Here is a 25,809-nt window from a genome sequence, read left to right on the forward strand (position 1 = left end):
ATTGCATGCCTTGTTTATGATTATGCCCATTGAGAAGATTGTTACTACTGCTTTTTCAGGTATACAAATGAATTAAAATGTTGTGAAATAGCAGTCTATTTTTTAAATCTATACTCAAAGGGCAAGTCAATTCAAAGATGAATCAAACTCATCCTTTCACTTCCTCTGCTCACTGGTCATAACAAATTTCCCACATGTGATCTTATGTGTGACTGAGAGAAAAGCACTAGCAAATTATGGTGGAAGGCATGGTATTATGGGCAACCTGTTTGGGGAGATATCTCCCATGAGTCACTCATGCTCTGACATGTCTTTATAAGTATTTCAAGAATTCAGGATATTATCGCTCTTTACATGTAGCAGTTCTCAAGGTTGTGATTTAAACAAAAGATCATTTAATTTTGAGGTAATATTTCTCCTGGAATTAGAACCAGCCTTGAGTGATCCAAGATAATGACTAGCATACAGAAGCAGAAAGCATAAGCTCTGTGATCTCAAAAACCTCCCTGAGATGTTAGAGCCACACTTGGGTAACTCTAGCTTTTTCTAGCCAAAAAAATAACTGCCATCACTTTAGTGCAGAAAAAATTCAAACACTGATCTTCAAATCAGCCTTTAATTGCACCTAACAGCTGTGACCAACTGCACAGCCAGCAAGGCAGGGCCAACCCCAGGGAATCCCTCCTCCCCCCATGGCAATTTCTCTTTTTCTTTCTTTTTTTTGCTCCTTCTTTTCCCCTTCCTCCAGCAAGTGGAAATAGAGCATCAACCAGAATCAGGATGTTCTATGACATCCTGAACCTCTATCCCATGGAAAGCCTCCTTATGTCATGCTGCACTGAGAAAACTTGGCACCATTTTTCTCCACCACCAGCTCCAATCCTGCCTGAATGTCAATTGACAGAATGAACAGGTGAGCACCACACACCACACAGGACTCCCTTATCTACCCCCGGGAACATAAACTTGTGCAGCCCCTCCCAACAAAACTGAAAAACAAACAGTGAACTATAATCAAACATGGATAGCAGAGAGAGACAGTGGAAAGCTGAACCTGCACCAGAGAAAGGAGGCAAGACAAGGAGCTAAATTCAGCACTGAACTCTCAGTAAATAAACACAGGAAAGGCAGGGAAGGCTGAGAGTGGGCAGATGATAAGCCACTCCCTGAAGCAGGGCAGATAGTAGATCACAGAGCTGATCTCCTGAGCCAGAGGGCAGCATTCAAAACCAAACTGCTTGGTCTCACTGGGAGTGGAGCTGATCAAACAACTGCAGCTGAAGAATAACTCAGCTGTCAGCTAGGGAAAACAATAGCTCCAACCACCCTGCATGATCTGGTAAACCTACCTCAACTTACAATTTCAGTTAAACTGGTAGACAGAAGAACAAAGCACTACTCACAAGCCAGTCACCTGGTGAGACCACATCAGAACTTCTGCTTACATGCCAATACCAGACTAGATGCTTAAACTAAGGCTGAAATTCTATTGTTCCTGAACCTGGTATTTTTTATCATTTTTTTTCCTGTTTTTGTTTGTTATATTATTTTAGGTTTTTTATTTTTATTATTATTCCTATTTTCTTTTTTTCTTTCTGTACTATCAACTTCACCATCACTATCTTCTCATCCCTACTCTCACCCCCTCCACTCTCCATCCTTCTCCTGTGTTATAATCCATTGTTCTCCTTCCCAACTACTACTCTTTTTTTAATTTTACTAATGACTTAGGCATTTATTAATCCAATCAAATTGACAGAATTAACCTTCATAGGTGTCTTTGGTGCAATAGTTACCTCTTTGCATTTCTACTTCTATTTTCTTTTCCAACTACTCTTTCTGTCCCTTCTCATCCCCTCTCTTCCCCTGCCTTCACCTTCTCCTCCCACTCCCCCCAACCTGTCACCAAACTATCTCTCCCTCCTACATACTCATCAACTGCTGACCAACCTTCTGCACCAATGTTACACAACTCCAACCCCCTGCACTACAACAGAAATACACCCAAACACACACAAGAGCCACAAAACCCAGTAGCCCCCACATTGTTTCCCCCACTCATCCACCCCAATTCCTGCCTCCCTTTTTAATGCCACGCTATCCATTTTCCCAAATTTCTGTAGCTAGCCTAACAAACATTAACCCTACAACTCTCACTATTTATAGGTAACACCACAAAAGGGTCTTCTATAAAATATATAAGCAACTAGTCGGGCATTGAACATATGAATTAGTTTTTGCTAAATTATGCCTCCAGGCCAGGGATGGAAATAGCACACCAATGTAGCTAATAACCAAGACATTCACAACACAAAAACTAAATCAAGGGAAAGAAAATAGGTGACTAAAACAACCAACTACCCTATCAAGAACATAGTTGCACAACAAGTAGAGCAATAGGAAGAAGGGATGGAAACCACTCTCTTCAAAAAAAATAATAATAATTCAAAACTCAGATGGAAGTAAAGAAAATGGATATCCAGTACTTGACTCCCATAAAACAATGATATATGAAACTGAGGAACCCAGAAATGCCCACAAACCCTCAAAGAAGAAATCTTCAAAGAAATCACTGAGACTTTCTTGGAGAAGATATCAGACATGGTTAACTAAAATGTACAAGATGCACACAAGATGTTTCAATACATCAAAAATAAAGAACATGAGAAGATACAGAATCAAATAAATGAACCTAGGGGTGCCTTAATAAACACCAAAGAGAAACAGAGGAGACTATAAATAGAAATAAATGAAATAAAGATGAAAATAAGAAATATTAAAGAGGAGGTGATGAAAGATATGGAAAACCTCAGAAAAAAGGATCAAACACAAACACAAAGCACAGTGGAAGACCACTCCAGCAGAAGACTAGAACAAGTGGAAGACAGAATCTCAGAATTTGAAGATAAAACAGAAATTAAAGAAAAACCTAAAGAAATGTTAGTCAAACAACTCAAGAGCTGTGAAAGGAATATGCAAGAACTCACTAACTCCATCATAAGACCAAACCTGAGAATCATGGGTATTTAAGAAGGAAAAGAGGTCTGAGCAAAACTGATTCATAATATGTTCCATAAAATAATAACAGAAATCTCAAAAAAGTTTTCTCCATTCAGATACAAAATCCTCCAGGACACCAAACAGACTTGACTAAAGTAGAACCTCCCCACAGCATATTATCATCAAAACAACAAGCACAGAGAATAGACAAAGAATACCAAAGGCTGTAAGAGAGAAAAAACAAACAACATATAAAGGTGAATCCATCAAAATCACAAATTTCTCAACAGAAACCTTAAAAGTAGGAAGGTTATGGAGTGAAGTATTTCAGGCACTGAATAAAAATAACTTCAATCCTAGGTTACTCTACCTAGCAAAAGTACTACTCAAAATAGATTGAGCAATAAAAGTCTTCCATGATAAACAGAAACTAAAGCAATATATGACCACCAGCCACCACTACAAAATATTCTCCAAGAAATTCTGCACACAGAAGATGAAAGCAAACAAAGTCATGAGAGGATGGGAAGTATCAAACCACAGGAGAAGAAAAGACAAGGAATCAGGGAGTAGTGCTGATTCAGCTGCACACAATCAAACCCTTAAACAATGAAAAAAACAAAATGGCAAGAATCACCACTTCATACTAATTCAAGGGGAAATACACCAAAAGGAAATAACAATTATCAAGCTATATGCACCCAATGTCAGTGCACCCAATTTCATCAAACATGCTCTAAAGGACTTAAAAGCACAGAGTCCAACACAGTGGTAGTGGGAGACTTTAATACCCCTCTATTACCAATAGACAGGTCATCCAAACAAAAATTCAATAAAAAAATTGTACAAATAAATTGCACCATAGATCAAGTGGACCTAGCAGATGTATAGAATATTTCATCCAACATCTGCACAATATACATTCTTCTCAGCAGCCCATGGAACTTTCTCCAAAATTGATCATATCTTAGGGCAGAAATCAAGCCTCAGCAAATGTAAGAAAATAAAAATAATACTGTGCAATCTATCTGAAAACAGTGCATTAAAACTAGAACCCAACAACAAAAACAACATCAGAAAATACTCAAACAATTGGAAGCTGAATAACACATGACTCCATGATTAGTGACTTATAGATGAAATAAAAAAGGAAATTAAAAGGTTCCTGGAAGTTAATGAAAATGAAAACATAACCTGCCAGAACCTATGATACACAACAAAGGCAGTCTTAAAAGGAAAGTTTATAGCCATGAGTGCCTACATTAAATGGAAGAAAGTTATCAAATAAATGACCTGATGCTACATCTCAAACTCCTAGAAAAACAAAGACAAACAAAACCCAAATCAAGCAGGAGAGGAAGAATAAGAATAAAGTCTAAATTTAATGAAATAGAGACAGAAAAACCATATAAAGAATCAATGGAAAAAAAGGTGGTTCTTTGAAAAGATGAACAAGATTGACAAATCCCCGGCAAATCTGACTAAGATGAAGAGAGAAAAGACCCAAATCAGTAATATCAGAAATGCAAAAGGGGAGATAACAACAAACACCACAAAAATCCATGGAATCATCAGAGACTACTTTGAGAACCTATATTCCAATAAATTTGAAAATCTTAAAGAAATGGACAAATTTCTAGATACTTTTGACAATCCAAAAATGAACCAGGAGGACAGTAACCACCTAAACAGATCTATAACATGAAATGAAATTGAAGCATCAATAAAGAGTCTCCCAAAAAAGAAAAATCCAGGACCTGATTGGTTCTTTGCTGAATTCTGTAAGACCTTTAAAGAATAACTAATACTGACTCTCCTTAAACTTTTCTCAAAATAGAAAGGGAGGAAACACTGCCTAAATAATTTTACAAAGCTAGTATTATCCCTATCCCAAAACCAGACAAAGACATATCCAAAAAGGAGAACTATAGGCCAATCTCCTTAATGAACAACAATGCAAAAATCATCAATAAAAAAATAATGGCAAACCAAATCCAACAACATATCAGAAACATCACTCACCATGACCAAGTCAGCTTCATGCCAGTGATGCAGGTGTGGTTCAACACATACAAATCAATAAATGTAATACAATACATTAATAGAAGCAAAGACAAAAACCACTTGATCATCTCAATACATGTAGGAAAAGCCTTTGATAAGATTCAACACCACATCATGATAATAACTTTAAGAAAACTAGGAATAGAAAGAATGTACTTTGACATTATAAAGGGTATATATGACAAACCTATAGCCAACATCAGAAATGAGACAAGGGTGCCCACACTCCCTACTCCTATCAATCTAGCCCTGGAATGATCCTCCTGCTCTCCATCTCTTGAGTAGCTCGGATAGTAGGCTTGACCCACCACAGCCAGTTTCCAGTTTCCTTTTTATTATTCATTATTATTTTTTTAGCATACTTGGTCAAAACCACATGTAATAAATCCACAAATAAGACAAGCATATTGTATGTATCATACTATCTTTATTTTTCTCTAATATATATATTTAGCTTTATTTCAAATTTCATACATTATCTAAGAAGAGATAGTTTTTTCTCAACTGATTTTCTATTTACAATTTCAATTAAAGATGACAAATATTAAAGGTTACACTGGTACTAGCATAAGAAGGAAAACTCCATGTAATGTGAAGTAAATTAAAAAAAAAACTAAGACATTAGAACATGAATGGCATGTCATCCACTTTTGGCAAAGTTCTAGGAAATGCAAACTAGTCTGCAGTGAACAAAAGCAGACCAATGGCTGCTTACGAATACTGAATGGAGTTAAAACAGGAGAGAGGTAAGTTGGGTGGCAGGGGTGATATGCATCAATCTTGTTTGAACTCATTGTATGTACATTTACATTTTTCTATCCAGAACTGTACAGCTTTTTTGACAATATGCATATAAATAATTTTTAATGTGGTTGAAGGAAATTCAGGTTCTTCCTGGCTAGACACATTTATTTACCCAAGAAAGCATAAATCAAGTGAAAACGATAATATCAAGGACAAATCTTCCTAATTAAAGTTAAAGGAGAAGTGCCAGTCACAGAGGAAGTAAGGTCAGTTGACTTCCAGATGCTTTGTGAGGAGGAAAGGAGAGTACATCTCAGATTGATCATGTAGCTACAGATGACAATGCAAATTCTGAGAAACGTGCACAGGAAAAAGCCATGGAAAATTTCAAGTTCTACCCCAAACAAGTAATCAATGAATGGGAATTTTTATTCATTTCAAATAAAATTTCTGACTGGCAAAAGAAATTTTTGAAATGCTGAAGATCTCACATTATCCAGTGTGGAGCCACAAGCCTATAATCTTAGCTACACAGAGGCATCAATAGGAGGGTTGCTGTCTGAAGAAAATGTACAGTTCAGAGCTATTAGAGGAAGTTTTGCAGCTCACTCAAAGTTTGATTTTGAAATTGATTGCTTGTTTATATGTCTGATCTTTCATGCTAGTACAGTGACTTTCATAAATTCACAAGGAAAGTCACTAATTCTCTTTTTGTTGCTGAATGTTTGTGTTCTAAAATGTTAATTATATCTCAATCCTCTAGCTGCCTGTTCTCTGACATATTATTCATATAATCCTTAGTGAGTAAGTTCTAATATAAAAAGATAACTCCAAAAAATAACATACTAACATAAGCATAATGATTTTTATAGATACAGCCATTCCAATTCTGTGCCTATTGACATATTCTATTTTCTACAGCTTTGAAATATGTCTGAAAACAATTTGGATCTTTTCATTTACTTAGGTACATAGTTATCTAGTAGCATATTTTATTATTTTCACAACTATTACCTGGGAATTATGTAAGGACATATATCACACATATATCATTCACACAAATACTTTAAAAGAAAATTGGAAGAAGTAACCAAGGAGGAAATTTGTTTCCTGCTTTCCTATTTGTTACTGGCAGTACATACCTCACCTTCACATTGTGTTATGTTTGGGATAGATAACTGAATCCCTCCTTCCCATGATCAGTTTTCAGATTTTCTATGAATAAATATTTCCTATAACTTTTTTGGAATACATTTCAATGCAAATATTAATGTTTTGAAAATTAAATATGTGGTAATATTTTTGCTCAAAATATTTCTCTTTGAGGGGTTATGGCTATGAGTATTAAATTGTTCTTTATTCCTGAACAAGCTGTTTAATTAGCCACTCATAATTGACAATGGGATATAATCAGTCAATGCTATTAATATCATTAAAATGCATAATCCTATAGAGATAAGTTTTAAGATAATTTTTTGATTTGTTTTTTAATGCTACTCAATTTCTATGTGTTTTAATACAAAAATGGCCATTATATTTCCCAAAGTATGCCTATATTTAACTTTTGTCATGGGATTTTGTGGTATCATTCATAAAGTGTTATTGTTGACACTTCTGCCCTTTTTGTCCAGGCTTGACACCATTATTTTTTTTGTCAGTGGAATAGAAAACAAGATCGAAACTTAATTTTGAGTTATTTCTTGGAGTTTGCACAGATACCACATCTCAGATTCTTCCAACACTCTGTAAAGAAGCCTGAATTCTCTTTCAAGAGGATGAGAGTTTTCATGGAGAAAGGGAGCAAAGGTTGTGGTCATCTCAGTGTTTCCAGCTGAAGCCCAGAGATTAGTTTAGTTGAGCGCAGACCAGAAACTGCATCCAATAATACAAAATTTCAAACCTACAGATTTGTAGTCTAATAAATGATTATTACCCTTAATTGTTAATTTTTGGTATTTTGTTATGCAACAAATGCTAAGTGACTTAGTTATTGAAGTGAGTTAATTTAAACATCACAAAACAAATCCTGTAATAATGTTATAAATAATGACTTCCTAGATTTCTTCTTATAATAACCACATAAAATTCATGGCTTCATGTTATAAGATTAAAAACATCTAAGAATGCTAAAAATTATAAATAAGAAATATATTATCAATTTTCTTGTAAAAATAGTGGATTGCAGCTCTGTTCAATATCTTTACCGTCTTCTCTATATAACTTACTTTAAATATAAATAGAGAAATAAAAAATATAAATCTAGAGGAAAAAAATTTGGAAACTAATGTCTATAAAATTCTTTACATCAGAATACCAGGTGGAGACATTAGCAAACATGAAAAAGCTAAGTATCAATTTCCTACTGAAGGGTAAATAAATGAAAAGTATGCAAATGTATACCATACAAACAATAACAGGTTCAGACATAACATTATGCAATATAAATGACTGTGGTTAGATATTATAAAGAAAACAGGGAGACTGGTCAAAATTCTGTTTAAAAGATCAATCTAGATACCCAACTGCCTTTCCCTGTCCAACTCAACTATACAAATAAATTGACTCCAAACCTGCAGAAGACAGAAGTTTCATTCTATATAAGAATTGAAGCAAACATAGTTCATTCACTGAAAAAAAAAACAGAAACAAAAAGGGTGGGGTTCTACCTTTTGTAAGATGGAAGGGAATAATGAGAGATTTCTTAGTGAGAAGTAAGATGTCCAGGCACTTACATTCCCAGAGGAAGGAGAATAAGAAATTGTTTATTAATTGCTATTTTATATAACATACCCATGATTTTAGAAGATCTGATAATTTATTTTAATTCTTCTCTTTTAATGAAGAAGAAAAAAAAGGCAAAATCTACCACATGAAAATTACAAATAATATAAAACATATAAAGTCTAAAGAATATATTGTGATCAGACTTCTCAATAGTTGAAAAGCATAAATCAATATTTTCAAAATATTGGAAAGGCAACTATTTTTAAGCTGAAATTTTATACCTGGAAAACATATCTACTGAATATATATTTTATATTAAGACTATATACTTTATGTTAAGAACACAATAAATATGTATTTCAATTTCCTTTTCTGAATGATGTTCCAGAAAAACAACCTTCTTCCAAGGAACTCCCAAAGAATCAATGACCCAATGAAGAAATACAAGTGACCAAAAAAACACATGAAGAAATGCTTACCATCCTTGTCCATAAAGGACATGCAAAACAAAATCACATTAAGATTCTACCTCACTCCTGTTAGAATGGCTATTATCAAGAACATAAACAACAAGAAATGATGGAGAGGATGTGGGAATAAGGAACCTTTATACGCTTTTATTGGGCATGTAAATTAATACAAGCACTATGGAAAGCTATATGAAGGTACCTCAAAAAAATAAAGTAGAACTATCATATGATCCAGCAACACCACTCCTAGGCATATATCCAAAGAAATAAAACTTAGGAAAAAATAAAGACACTTGCACACCCATGTTTACTGCAGAATTATTCATAATATCCAAGCTGTGAAAACAACCCAGATGCTCTACAACTGATGAATGACCTAAAAAAATGTGAAATATATATATATATGTAACATAAATATATATACATATATATTATGTATATTATATGTATAATATATATTATACATATATGTATTACATATATGTATAATATATATACATATATATAATATATGTGTCTATATATATATATGTATCTATGTATATATGTGTCTATATACATATAATGGAATATTATCCAGTTATAAAGAAGAATGAAATTTTGTCATTCACAGTTAAATGGATGGAAATGGAAAACATTATGTTAAATAAGCCATGGGTGAGAGGGAAGGGGTAAGGGCAATGGAAAGAGATGATCAGATCAAAGTAAGGTAGACTCACAGTGGGAATACATAAAGAAACCCCTTTGAACATCCACTTAGAAATTAATAAAGAAAGACATTCCTGTAAAATAGGTACAATGAGGATGTACTTGTGAGAGGGGGAGGGTGAATAAAGGAGATTAAGGTGAGGGAATATGGTTGATGGACTTCATATACTTTTACGAAATACAACAATGAAACCTCTTGCAATGGCTTTACAGGAGGCAGGAGGATTTGAGGGGGAGAGATGGTGGAGGCAATCTAACCAATGTACAATGTAAACCTATTTGGAAGTGTCACAAATCCACCTGTATAATAAAGTATATATATATATATATATAACATTTCCAATAATGGGACTGCTAGGGGAGTCTAGGAAATTGGGGGTAAAAAGAGAATGACAGAGAGGGAAAAATATTAAAATACATTTCATCTGTGTAGGAAAAGTACACAACCAAACTGTGGAATGATACAAGATGAGGGAAAGGGTAAGGGTTAATAAAGGGGATAGACTGATTAATGCACAATATAATTACAGGTAAAATACCAAGGCAAACACCCACTGAATTATAACCAGACACTTAAACAATGAAGGACAAGAATGTGAAACAGATCATGTTATGGGGAAGGTAATAATGGGAGTGGGAAGGAGAGTGAATGGAGAGGGTAAAGGACTGTGTATATGGTCCATGTATTTTCTATGACTGTATGAATAAGAAACATCTAAACCTGTTGAAGTCATTTTAAGAAGAGGGGAAGGAGAAGAGATAGAATAATGTTTAGAATGAGCCAAACAGGGGTACATTTTATGCATATATGGAAATATCACAACAAAACTCTCTGCACAACTATATATACTGATAAAAATGTTTTAAAAAATAACGAGACAAAGTAGCAGGCAGGTTAGTAAATAAAGATCAAGGGAGAGAAAATTTGATACAAAATATTTCATAAAGGAAAATAAATCTGAAGGATTTTTGTATGTCTTAAATGAATAAGCAATAATTAGCGGACTTTCAAGGATGGTTGCAAATTTTGGAAGTCGCACCGAAAAAACACATAGAAAATATTTCAAACAAGTAAATGAATATTTACATCCAGGGGAAGAGTGATAAAAGCATGGAATAATCATGATGCATTGATTGATCAGCAGTAAGTACTGTTCTAATCCAAACATGTAGCTCCTCTGACAAAAAAAGTATTTTGTATGTTATAGCAGATATCTAGAATTTCCTAAACAGACATTTTATAATAGATAGTCAATACTTTGTTCACTTGCAGAGAGGTTTCATTCAGATAGACTCATCATACTTTGGAAATACTGTAAGTTGAAGTGATTTATTTATTCATGTGTTTATTTATTTGGTGATATTGAGGTTTGAACTCAGGGCCACACACTGCTAGGCAAGTGCTCTTACCACTTGTGCCACTCCACCAGCCCAGAGGTGCATTTTAATATACCTAATCTTCTGCTTATCATAACTTAGCAATGCAGCACACCGCACAGTATGGGCTGTTTATCCATCCTGGTTTCAGGCCAGTCACATCCTGATCCTGTGGCTGTGTGGGAGCTGCAGCTCACTGCTGACACCCTGCATCCAAAGTGTGCATTGTACTCTGTATTGATAGCCTGAATGCCTCTCACTGTTGAACCATTTTAAACTTGAAAATTTTTATTTTTTATTTACCAAAATATGAAATGTTTCTTTTCTCTGTAAGTAGCCAGTTAAAGAGAGCACATTTTCCTTCATCTATTTTTCTTTTGGTATTTTAAATTTGTCTTTATATTTTTGTATTTTTAATTATAGAACACATTTGCACTGTTTCAAAATCACATTTGTAAAAGAAGTTATTTTAGAAATTCTAGCATCTCCTGTCTTCCTCAACCTCTTTTTCCCTCTCTTCCTGATAGGCAGCCATTTAAAATAATTTAATTTTTCCTCCCAGTTACAAAATATGAAGAAATTCTCTTATATGCTCACAACTGGCCTAAACTAACAAACAGTAACTTACTACTGTTCTTTCCAATGCCTCTACACTTCACGATGGTTTACTTAGTAATATTGAATCTCATATTGACCATAGTGTGTTCCTGAAACATAATTCATTATAGGGAAAGATTAGGAAATGTAGAAAATGGGTATTTTAAGTAAGAAAAAAGCATTGAATTTGCCTTTGATACTAGGCATACTAATAGTAGGTAACCTAAAAGTAATTGAATAAAAGTATTCTAAACTAAGCAATGAAAGAGGTATGTTAGAAGTGCAAAGTTATTATTTATAAAACTTGATTTTTACCTTATTACCATTCAGCATTAAGCCTTGTAAATATCCTCCACTATGTGTTAAATAAAATTCCGTTTTCTTTCAACGATATGTGTGATCTTAAACTTGTATGTTCAGATCACGTTACAGTCTCCCTGTACTTAATAACATATAAGTATATGTAAGCTCTCACTGAAGATACGTATCACTTTTTTTATTCGTTTATTCACATGTGCATATATTGTTGGGTCATTTCTCCTCCTTAACTCCTGCCCCTTCCCTCTGTCCCTGAACCCCCCTTGCTTCCAGCCAGAATCTGTTCTGCCCATATCTCTAATTTTGTTGAAGAGAAAGTATAAGCAATAATAAGACTAAGCATTTTTGCTAGTTGAGATAAGGATAGCTACACAGAGAGATTCCTAGCATTGCTTCCATGTACAAATGTGTTACATCCAAAGTTGATTCATCTCTGCTTTACCTTTTGTTTAGTTCCTGATCCCCTTCTCATGTTGACTTCTGTCACTTTAAGGTATTTTTATTAGTTCCTCTGCAGTGCGGACATCAAATACTATCAAGTTTTGGGTTTCTTACCTATCCCCATACCTCTGGTGTGTTCTTTCCCCTTATCATGTGATCCAAGTCCAACAACACTGATGTATTTGCCATAGATCTAAAGTCTGCATATGAGGGAGAAAATATGTTTTTGGTCTTCTGAGTCTGGCTAACCTCGCTCAGAATGATGTTCTCCAGTCCCATCCATTCACTTGCAAATGATAAGATTTCGTTCTTCTTCATGGCTAAGTAGAATTCCACTGTGTATAAATCCCACATTTTCTTAATCCACTTGTCAGTCGTGGGGCATCTTGGTTGTTTCCATAACTTGGCTATTGTGAATAGCACTGTAATAAACATGGGTGTGCAGGTGCCTCTGGAGTAACCTGTGTCACATTCCTTTGGGTATATCCCCAGGAGTGGAATTGCTGGATCATATGGCAGGTCTATGTTTAGATTTTTAAGAAGCCTCCAAATTTTTTTCCAGAGTGATTACACTAATTCGCATTCCCACCAGCAGCTTACTGGGATTCTTTTTTCCTCACATCCTCGCCAACACCTGTTGTTAGTGGTGTTTGTAATGATGAGTATTCTAACTGGGGTGAGGTGGAATCTTAGTGTGGTTTTGATTTGCATTTTCTTTATGACTAGAGATGGTGAGTATTTTTTCATGTGTTTTTTGGCCATTTGAATTTCTTGTTTTGAGAAAGTTTTGTTTAGTTCAGTTGCCCACTTCTTTATTGGTTCATTGATTTTAGGAGAGTTTAGATTTTTGAGTTCCCTGTATATTCTGGTTATCAGTCCTTTGTCTGATGTATAGCTAGCAAATGTTTTCTCCCACTCTGTGGGTGGTCTCTTCAGTTTAGAGACCACTTCGTTTGTTGTGCAGAATCTTTTTAGTTCTATGAACTCCCATTTGTTTATACTTTCTCTTAGTTGCTGAGCTACTGGGGTTCTATTGAAGTCCTTGCCTATACTTATTACTTCCAGAGTAGTCCCTGCTCTTCCCTGTACCAACTTTAGAGTTTCAGTCTGATATTTAAGTCTTTGATCCATTTTGAGTTGATACTAGTACAGGGTGATAAACATGGATGTAGTTTCAGTTCTTTGCCTATGGATAACCATTTTTACCAACAACCTTTGTTGAAGAGGGTGTCTTTTCTCCATTGCATATTTTTAGTGCCTTTGTCAAAAATAAGGTGGACATAGTTGTGTGGATTCATATCTGGGTCCTCTATTCTGTTCCACTGGTCTTTGTGTCTGTTTTGGGGCCAGTACCATGCTTTTTGGCACCCTCTTGTTTCAGTTGAAAAAATTTCTGTCTAATCAAAATTTTCCTTTCTTTGCTTTGTGAAGAAACAAAAAACACTGAGGAGTTTTTAGAAACAAGACATGATAAAAGCAGGTATTTTGAAACCAGAAAGTCTATTTGACATGTATTTAAATATTTAATGTGTTGTAAGCTTGGGAATGCATGTGTGGCTGAAAGGTTAGGCAGTTTTGTGTTATCAGCTGAGATCAGAGTCCCTTAATTCACCCAAATCAAAAATACTTTGCAAATACACATTGCAAGCTAATCTTTATAAAGAATAGCAGAATTCCCTTTTTCTTCATTAGAATTGCTTTAATGCTTTTACAATCAGGGTTCCTTCCCACTACTTGTTAATCAGTTGCTCTGTGTAAAATATTGTTTCCAAACAGCAAATATCAAACAGAACATACACATGGTATTAATCAGGGTAGAAAACATTGGTTGAATGTACAATAAAAATTTTTTTAAAAGCTTGGGAGACTGGACAAAAATGAGATTAATGAATAAAAAGCATTCCAGATAAAAGATCAATGGACAATAACATTGAGGGAGATTCTGTATCCTTTCAGGTAGGCCTTAAAACATATATCTGTAGGGAAATATTACCGAGAAAGAAAGTGTATATAATAGTTACACTTTATAGTCAGTTCAAATGAGCTTGAAAGCCCAAAGACCTACAAAAGATACTTTCAATGAATCCTAAGAATTGTGAGTAAAGATAGATTTTAAAGAATGTTTGGCATGTGTGGAATAGGTTGCAAATAATGTACAACTACCATGTACACATGTATGTAAATGTAAAAATGATACCTTTTGAAACTGCTCCAAAAATGGGGGAGAAGGGGATAAAGAAATGGGGAGGAGGTGAACTCAAGTATGATATATTTAATGTATTGAAAGCACTTTTGTAATTGACACAATGTACTCCAACAACAATTATAAAAAAGAAGCATGACTAATATTTTCATTAAAACTAGTAACTTTCTACTTCTTAAAAAAATGAACAGGAGGAAAAACAGATTCTGGGGTGGGAGTGGTTGGCACCAATGGGAGGTGGAGGACAAAGGGGTAGGAGGATGAATACAGTGCAAATAACATGTACACATGTATGTAAATGCAAAAATGAGACCTGTTGAAACTTTTCCAGGAATCGGGGGGGGGGTGAAGGACATTAGTAGAGAGGGTAAATTCAAGAATGATATATTTGATACATTATAAGAACCTTTGTAAATGCTACAATGTACTCACACTCAGCACAGCAATAAAGATAAATTGATTAATGAATTTTAAAAGTTAAATTTTACTAGCTGAAGGCCTTAAATTTTAGAAGTTATTGTAAATATGTTTTTATTATGTATGGCATATATTTTTGATATATATGTTTATGACATTTGAATAGCATTCTTGAACCCTTTGCATAACAAGGGTATAGGAACATGGTAATTTATGTTCATTTTCAATATATAATAATAATATTAAATATTTATAATCTTCCCCAGTAATTCTATCACTATATTTTTATTTTAGAGAAATCAGAGATAAACATAACTTTTTATGTAAAATATCTGATGATAAAATATTTTAATTCAAGTGAGAAATTCTTGAAATACTACAAATAAACTTTTAAGTTACTACTTTAAATGGAAACATGAATCATGCTTCTTAAAATAAACTACACTTCACTCCTATAATGAAACAGAACATTAGATAAGTATAAAGTGATGTTCTCATGAGCATTTCTTTATGTAATTCAATACTTATAATATATTAAAGAGAGAAAGAAAAGGCTTCATGGAGTCTGTTACAGTATCCACTGCTCCAATGAGGTTATTGAACTCTTCAAGTGTAGTTACTTTGACTTTTGTTCTAAATCTTGAATACAAAGAGGATTTTGATGACAGCATGAAAAAGGAATTAAAAATAATTCAATATTTTATATTCACATTGTTTTGTATTATTTAAAGATTCTTCATTGAATCACAACTGACCAGATACACACATCCACTCATATATATATATATATATATATATATATATATATATATATGAGATTGAGAAAGAGAGAGAGACAGTGAAATTTTGGCTCACAGAATTCTTCAGTGTGTCCAGAGGCTGGAAGCCAGGGATGAACAATTGCTACACTTCAAGTCCAAGGCCTATTTGTTGGCAGAATTTCCTCTTGCTAGGGAGCAGTCAGGCTTTTCTTCTATTTAAGCCTTTAAAAGATTGGATGAGCTCCACCCACATTAAGGAAGATACTCCACTGATTTAAAATAGGAAACACATTAAAAACCCCTATTACAGAAATATCTAGTACAATGTTTGACAGAATATGTGAGGTCCGATCCAGGTAACACAAAATTAACCATCAAACATGTTGAATAGTTTGTACATACTGGATAAAATAAATTACATTGCTAAAATTTATTTCAATTTTCTTTTTGTATGCTTTTATGTATGAGCAAAACTAAAATTATAAAAGTTACATGCATTATATTTCCACTGGGCAATACTGCTACAGATATTACACAAGAAATTGATAATTGTTCTTATTTTGGTGTGATAGGGTTATTTCTAAATATTTATTTCATATGATTTCCTGTTTAACAAATAGTCTGCACTTAACAGATAGTATTGCCAAAATGGAGAAAAATATGTATTTACTATTGAATGTGATTTATACAATTAGGTTTTGATGATATTTTGTAAATAGGCTGATAATTCTTGACTGAATTTTTATGCAACAAAATAATGGGTTTTATTATGAAATTTTCACACACATACAATATAGTTAGATCTGATTCACCCTTTGTCACCCTTGTTGCCTGTACATCTCACTCCCTCCCCACCAAATAGTCCTCCATTTAGGTTCATGTCTTTTTGTTTCTTTGTTTATATTTATGGATCTAGATTCTGCATATGAGAGAAATAAGCAGTATTTTTCTGAGTCTGGCTTACTTTGTTTAACATGATAATTGTCAGTGCCATCCATTTTCTGAAAATGGCATAATTTCATTCTTCTTCATGGCTGAATAATATTCCATCACATTGGTTGTTGGACATTTTGGCTGATTCTATAGCATGTCCTTTGTGAATTGTGCTGCAAAACATGGTTGTGTACATATCTATGTTGTAAGTTGACTTACATTCTTTTGGGTATAGAAGTATTTTTAGTTTTTTGACAAACCTTCAAACTTAGTGCCATAGCATCTTCACTCATTTACATTCCCACCAATAATGTGGGTTCCTTATATGCTGGCATCCTCGACACCATCTTCTGTCATTTGTTTTCTTAATGATAGCCATTCTGACTGGGGTGAGGTAGAAAGTCAATATTGTTTTGATTTGCATTATGGCCGAGAATGTTGAGTGTCTCTTCTTGTGTCTGTAGGCTATTTTTATTTCTTTTGAAAACTATATAATCCATTTGGCCATTTATGAATTGGGTTATTTATTTATTTTTGGCGTTTAATTGTATGAGCTCATTATATGTTGTAGATGTAATCCCTTATCAGATGAAAAGCTTGCAGAATTGTCCCTGGGTTGTCTCATCATTTTGATAATTTTTCTTTGATGTCTAATTTCATGCATTCCCATCTGACAAGTCTTGCTCCCACTTCCTGAGCTACTGGAGTCACATTCAGCCAATAGCTTCCTGTGTCTCAATCTTAAAGTGATTTCCCTATTGTTTTTCCTCTAGTACTTTCAAAGTTTCAGGCTTTATTATATTAATTTTTTGATCCATTTTGGTTTTATTTCTGTACAGGGTAAGAGATGGGGGTCTAGTTTCCATCTTCTACATGTGGGCATTCAGTTTTCCTAAAACCATTTGTTACATAGGCTGTTTCTTAACCAACACATGTTTATGATACCTTTGTCAAAATCAGATGCTGGGGCTACATGAGTTTCTTTCTTAGCTTTCTATTCTATTCCTCTGGTCTATTTTTTGTGTCAGCATCATGCTGTCTTTGTAGTTGTAATTTAAAGTTTGATATTATGATACCTCCAGCATTGCTCATTTTGCTCAGATTCGGTTCAGCTATTCAGGGTCTTTTGTGTTTCCATATGAATTTTTAGATTTTATTTTCTATTTCTGTGAAGAATCTCATTGGGATTTTGATGGCTATTGCATTGAATCAGTAGATTTCTTTCAGTAATATATAGCTATTTTCACATATTAACTCTGTCAATCTTTAAACATGAAATGTATGTTCATCTTGTAATGACTTCTTTAGTTTCTTTCTTAACTGTCATAATTTTCATGGTAGAGGCATTTTATGTCCTTCATTAGGTTTGTTCCTAGATATTTAATTTTTTTAGGCTATTGTGAGTGGGATTATTTTTCTGCTTTCTTTCTTATCACATTCACTTTTGGTGTGTATAAAAGCTAATGGATTTATTTGTCTATTTTGTATCCTGCCACTTTGTTGAAACTGTTTATCCAATCTAAAAGTTTTAAGGTGGAGTCTTTAGGGTCTTTGGGGCATAGGAAAATTTCCTTTCTTTTTTTGGTGAGACTGGGATATTAACTCAGGGCTTCAAAATTGCAGAGCAGGTGTTCTACCATATGAGCCATACTTCCAACCCAAGGGTATAGTATCACATCAAATCAGCAAATAGGGATAATTTACTTCTTCCTTTCTTATTCTCTTTTTTATTTCTCTCTCTTGTCTTATTCCTTTGGCTAAGTGTTTGAGCACTATAATGAATAAAAGTGGAGAAAGTGGATATCCTTGTCTCATTCCTGATTTTAGGGGAAGTGCTTTCAGTTTTACCCCACTTAGAGCAATATTAAATATAGGTTATAATATGTAGCATTTATTATGGTGGAGTATGTTCCTTCCATACTTCATTTCTTTAGGAAGAATGTTATATTTTGTCAAAGCTTTTTCTGCATCCTTTGAGATGACCTACTATCGGTGCTTTTTATTTTATATGTAAAATTTCAGTTCAGAGTAAAATTAATTTCAAATGTAAAACAAAGCCCCTCTTGTCCTACAATGATTGAAATATAGTAGTCTGAGAATAAAGAAAACTAAGCTAGTTAAATCAATATGTAAGATACAAAAGTAACACCTTAGAGAGACACAAGTGAAAAATGTACATTGAATAAGATTTTACCTTTGAAAGAAGAAAAAGATGAAATCTGGATAATAAACACTTATGTTCCTTGAAAGTTTTATGTCTACTGTATTAATTTTGCTTAACTACACTTTCAATTACTTAGACATAAATCAAAACAAGAATCAACAGACATTCAATAAGTATTGAATATAAAATAGTTTGTGTTTTTATTATGCTTAGCAACATAATTAGAATATTTTATTGCAGGTTCTAATTTTGTAAAACTTAAATATGCTCTTTTGTCTATATTTATTTCAGTTACTTTTGATAGTATATTTGACTAATTTTTTGTTATCTTTATGTTTAATTAATACATAATATGATAATTCAATTATTAACTCCATACGTTACAAGATTTCATAAATGTGCATGTTATAAATTCTTTAATCTGGGAGACATGTAATCATTATCAGTACTATCACATAGTAATGTTATGGGATTATGCTTTATATTTTAAGAATTTTATAATTAAGGGACCATGTGGGTAGTGGGAGCAATTATTATTCAAGTGGTTTCCTTAATTTTGGGATATATAAGAACATAGTATTCTGACTTGCATTGGACACACTCTGTAGTGGCATCTTTGATCCAGTCTCCGAGTGTTCATTCACTGCATAAAACACTGTCTTGGAGTTTGGGTGTGACCTGGGAGCAATAGAATATGACAAAGATGATGAGTGATAAGATGTCACTACTGCAACTGTGGCATATTATATAAGACTTCATAATCCAAGTCAACATGATTAAAGACTCTATCCTTAGCTGGCTTTGAGTAAATAATCAGTGTGAGAGGTCCATGTGGCAAGGATCTGAGTGTATCCTCTGTTGGCTAATTTAGTCCTTCACCTGCCATCCATGAAGATGCTGGTACCATAGTCATACAGACATAATGAAGTGAATTCTGCCAATAACTTCAGAATGGAGCTTTGTGGATTCTTTTGCAGTTGAGCTTTCAGATAATCGCACAATCCCAGCTTATGCCTTCTGAGAAATTAAATAACTCAAATAAGTAGGTTATAGACTCCAGACATAGGGAAAGTGGTGATGACAAACATACATTGATTGAAATCACTTATTCTATGTAATGTACTAAGAAATTAATCGATAACTAATATAGCTATTGTTACCTATAACTAAGGTGCTACTATAGCAAATACCTAAAAAATGCAGAAATGTATTTGGAACAAGGCAGTGGGTGGAAGATAGAGAAATTTTAAGGAGCACTGGATCCTGGAAACAAAAGGACGTGCTCTTTAAAAGAGGATTTTGTATATAAGGGGATTTCAAAGAGGAATATTGCCTATCATGCTGTTTATTGAAAAATATGAGAGGAAAGAGATAAATTCAAGAAAGAACATCTAAACAATAACAACCAAAAGGAAAAAAACAGGAGATGAACTTAGTATTAGTATTTTTTTGCATGGTAACATTAATTTTTATTTAGAATTTATTTGTAGTACAAGAGGGTTTCAATTGAAATTTCCACATATTTACACAATGGATTTTGAATAAGTTCACCCCTCTTTTATATTCCCCTTGAACTTGGTATTTTTTTTTAATTCCTGGGGTTCCCAGGTGGCAAGTGACATTAAATGATACTGTTTTAAAAATCTGTGAATAAGCCAAGTGCTACCTATTCAAACTTTTCCTAAGACTTCAAGATAGTAAAAATATTACAGCATTGAGTCACAAAAAAGATTTGTTTGAAACTGGGTTATAGTTCAGTAGGAGTGCTTATTTAGCATGCTCAAGGCCTTGGGTTTGATCTCCAGCACTACATAAAAAATGATTTTATGATTTGATAAATTTGTTTGAAATGATTAAGGATGTGCCTAACAGATTTTTCTAAACATACTATAGAACCTCTATGCTTCTGAAAAATGTTCTCATTGTCCTTTTGTAAAAGACAAAGCAGGTGCTGCCTTCCATATAGAAGCGACAATGATTCATAAGACAGAAATCAAAATTATTAGGTTGCTGAGAGCCATGGAGAATTTTCCCAGCCTAGAAATATAATCCAGGAAATATCATCATTTGTCCAACTGTTTTCCAAAATGGCTATATATCATTGACTTCTTTGGATCTCTCATTTATGGTTTGGAATAGATACAACTGTTGACCTATACATATATCACCACTGTATATTGCATGAATGAGAATGGGAGCAGAAATAATTTGTCTGTTTGGTTTTATAGATCAAGAGGAAATTTACAAAAAGGGACTAATTTAAATATAGACTTGACTCAGATTCTGGATTTAATTAGATGGGAATAGCAAATGTATGTTTTTCAGAAAAACAAAAGAATCATTTCAACTTTGAATGTAGACTACTCTGTCACAGACAGATTCTAGAGAGGATCTCCAAAATCCCTGCATTACTGGTGTTTGTATCATTGGCTATACCAATCTTCCCCTTGGACCTCCAGACTTTGGGTGTAGTTAGAATGAATATATCATGACAAAGGGATTATAGCACTTCTGTGATTATATTTCATTATATAGAACTCCATTTTGTCAGCTGACTGGCCTTCGATGCCTTGAGAAAATTAAGCAACCATGTCAAGCAATGCACCTGACAAAAATCAGAAAGCAATCTCCAACAATAACCAACAAGAAAACCAGGCCCCTCAGTCATACAGGTACACAGAAACAAAATTCTACTAACAACCTGAATGAACCTGGTAGTGAAGTTTGCTTTAGCTGATCCTCCAGAAAAGACTGCATTCATGCTAGCACTTGACTAAAGTCTTGTGAGACTCTGACCACAAGTTAAAACTAAACCTTGCCTGGATTTCTGACACACTGTGAGAAAATAATTGTGCAATGCTTAAAGTCAGTCTGTTTATGCAATGTGCTATACAATAATAATTAACAAGTATGACACAAAAAGGTTTTGATACTAATCACCTCCTACTATTGAGTAAGCTATTACCTTTTCAAAGGTATTTAACTTCTGTGGATGTATCATTTCCTCACTAAGTAAATCAGAATGTTAATTTATGCCTAAATTTTTGTTTTGAGTGATATGGCATGTGTTTAGCATAATTTATGTATTTGTTTAGTTAAAAAATGTAGCAGTAGTAATAGCCAAAACAATAGCCTTATTGAGTAAGTAATATAAAATTATCACTGCTAAGAGGTAGCTGGACTAAAAGTTGAGTCTTCTTATACAAGATTATTTCAATTGAGAAAAATAGCCTTTCTGTTCCATTTTCCTCTGAGGTAAGATCAATCTCTCTGAGAAAAACGCCAATGTCTTCACTGTTGAAAAAATGATAGATAAAATAAAATTAGTCTATGCTGACTAGTCAAGGCAAGGGCTAGGCAAGGGCTAAATTCCTGCATAAAAATCCCAGGTTATGGCTAACCATACAATGATAATGAAAATAGTCTTTGAGTATTCAGCTCTAGATGCTTTTAATACTTTAAAATTCATACACTTGATTAAGTTTATAGCATACTCCCTAAGGAAAATTATGCATAAATTAGAGTGATAGACAAAATGTTAAGAGGAAGTTACAGATAAGAACTTATATTTTCATTACTGCATATAATTCAGGCTCTGGGTAGATGCTAGTAACTATGGCAATGTTTGCATATTTATGGTTAAATAATAACAGATTTTTGCAAGCTATTGGCTGAAGGCAAAAAACCTGAAAGAAGCAACTTAAAGACATCTATAGACTAGGCGTTGTGGCACACACCTGCAATTCTAGTTCATCCTGGGCAAAAGTTAGTGAGACTATCAAAAACAATCAGGCAGTATTAGTATAGACTTGTAATATAGGTAAAAGGATTGTGGACTTAGGCTGGTCTGAAGAAAAACATGAGACCCTATCTTAAAAAAGAAAAAAAAAACCTAAAAGTCAAAGTACAAGAGGCACAGCTTGACCCTTTGAGACCTTGAATTTAATCCTCAGTACCATCAGAAAAAATACATAAAAAATAAAAATGTTTATGAAGTAGATACTGCTGACTGACTGGCTCACTCTTCCAATTTTGGCAAGATGCCCTGATTACTTAGATCTGAAATCTTAGAATATGCCACTGTTCCCTTGAAAGACTAAGTTTGCTTTGTTGCTATGGGACAACTAGAGTTTATTCATGCAGTTCTTTCAATAAATGTAAGCCTCTTAGTTCCCAGAATTAAATGATTTTCTGCTTAAATTAGTTCAAGGGGATTTTTATCATCAACTAATAGAAAAGATGGTTCCTCATTACTCATAAACAATAAAAGTAATTTTAAGCATTCATGGTTTGTTATATTAATATCAACATGCCAGTATATATGTGCAGGGGTCTAAAATCATGTAGGATAAATATACTCAATTAAATTACATAAATGAAAACATAACATCCTTACAATATTCTAATCATTATTATAAAACTCTCATATACACACATGGACACTAATTAGTACTTATTATTCCATCATTGTCTGAAATCCATAATATTTATATTTTGCTGAAAAATTATCATACAAGACAACAGGTGACATATATCAGGAATATATTTTCCGATTACTTAAATAATATTTAAATTAACTTTTAAATGGTTTGAATACTTAATATTTCCAAATGACATTCAAGAACAATTTGTAATCAAACACTATGGGTGCTTTTGAAAAAATGGTATGCTACAGTTAAATATATTTTTACTTTGTTTTGGTTAGTATTCTTGCATAAGTAATAAAACTAATCATTTAAATATAATTTAATGGTATAGATTGTGACCTTGTCTTTCCTTCCTCATAATTGACTTCACATAAATGGTTGCTTTAATATTTAAACTTAAAAAACTCTACAAAAAACAGAATTCTTAGAGTTGCAAAAATCTATTAAATTATAATTCCTATCTGTGAAATCAATAATGAAAACATGAATATAGTTGACTCTATAGAAAAAAATAACATGAAAGAACATACATTAGGCACACCACAACAGAAAAATGTGTCTCCACATGTTGTGGATATGGTGCTTTAGCATGATCTTAACCCTGTTTAACAACTGCCTATACATCCTCCAGTCACAAAAAATCAGTTTCTGTATTTAAGCCCCATGTAGCGTTACTTATTGTATGCTGAATAATTGAAGTCATGCTTATTCTCACTTGCAATGTGATATTTACTCATATTTAGAATATCCAACTGTAATCAACATTATTGGTGTGAGCATTGTGTTCAAATTTATCTTCTGGATGTAAAAGTTTTGTTTGTTGGATTGTTTCTCACCCTACCTCTCAATTCATTACCTTTACTGGCTCTGAGAGATAACAGAGATTCATCTGTGCAGATAAAAATTAAATCTATCTGATATCCAAGTGACATGATAAGAAAAAACAATTATCTACTGTTTCCAATTTCTTCAAAATTTTGGTAGAATAGGAAAATTAACACCAAGTGTTCCTACTGATACTGGGTAAGCATTGATGCATTGCATAAAGGCAGTATTTAAGTAAAACAATAAAATATACTAAATGCATTTAAATAAATTTCTTTTGATCAGTAAATATAATGAATTCATATAGAAAATGAAATAAAAGAAGTAAGTGAGAAAATAAAATAGATATGGACATGAAGTCAAACTATTTTTTAAAAAGTTATTCAAATTCTTAGGGATTTCACTCTTATCAGGTTACCATGTAGTAGGATATTTAAAGACCAAACAAAGGCTTATTATATTGGAAATATTCAAGTTCTATTTCATTAGTTTTGTTTAGCATTTGATTTTCCATGTGTCCACAAAATTTCATGATGAATCATCCCTGATTTCAACAATGGCACATTCAAATAAAAACTTATGTTCACTGTAAGACAAAGACAAGAATTTTAAGTTCATTTCTAAAAAGCAATTTTTCTGGGGATAAAATAGTTTGAAAAAATTAGATAATGGCTATATTTTTCAAAGGAATGCATTTATAATATATGAGAACTTTGAAAGTGTCCTTTAAATTCCAATTCTGCCAATTAAGCTAATTTAATTAATGAAAGTGATAATTCTACTTTATTTGAATATTAATATCTAATTCTGCTCTACAACTAAAAAGGTAAAAATGTATTTTATACTCAATGTTCGCTTAAAATATTTTAGTTTTAAAAATAACTTTCTGCCATTTTTCTTGAAAGAGTACTCAATATAAATGACAAAAGTCCAATTTCATTATTGAAACTTTTGTAACATTTTATTTGTCTATGTATGAGTATTTGTGTACATGAAATATTTATCTTTACTACTTAAAAATATATTCCATTGGAAAATATTGATTTTCTTTCTCTGCAGATTTAGCTTTCTATTTAAAATAATAAAATAAGAATTTATGAGAAAATTTGGTCATAGGTCATAAGTCTTAATCATATTTGAATTTTTTTTAATTATCAACAAGTCATTAAAAGATTGTATTTAATGGACCTGAATTTTACTTTTTCAGTGAATTTACTTTCTAATAAATGAACATCAAATATGATATAAAGTAATTTAAAAAGCAAAATCATATAATTATTCTTTTTTAGCTATGTAATAATCATCTAAAGTTGAGACTTAATGTCTTCTTTAGGAGTCAGAGCTTTTAAGAAAGTATTTAATACTGACATCCCTGTAACTTGTTAATTGACATAATGTTATTGGAGATAACATCTTCAAAAATAAATTACCTTTTTAAAGTGACTAATTTTTATTTGCTAAAATTTTGTTAATTATTGATAAAATTAAAAACTTGCCTATAATATTGAAAATGAAAGTAAACAAAAGAATGAAAGAGCAGGCAATACCAAACCACAGAAGAAGAAAAGGCAAGAAAGTAAAGAGAAACATTGATTCAGGTACACATAATCAAACCCTTAAACAACAGAGATAACTA

This window comes from Castor canadensis, chromosome 9, assembly GCF_047511655.1.
Source record: "Castor canadensis chromosome 9, mCasCan1.hap1v2, whole genome shotgun sequence".
Taxonomy (NCBI): Eukaryota; Metazoa; Chordata; class Mammalia; order Rodentia; family Castoridae; genus Castor; species Castor canadensis.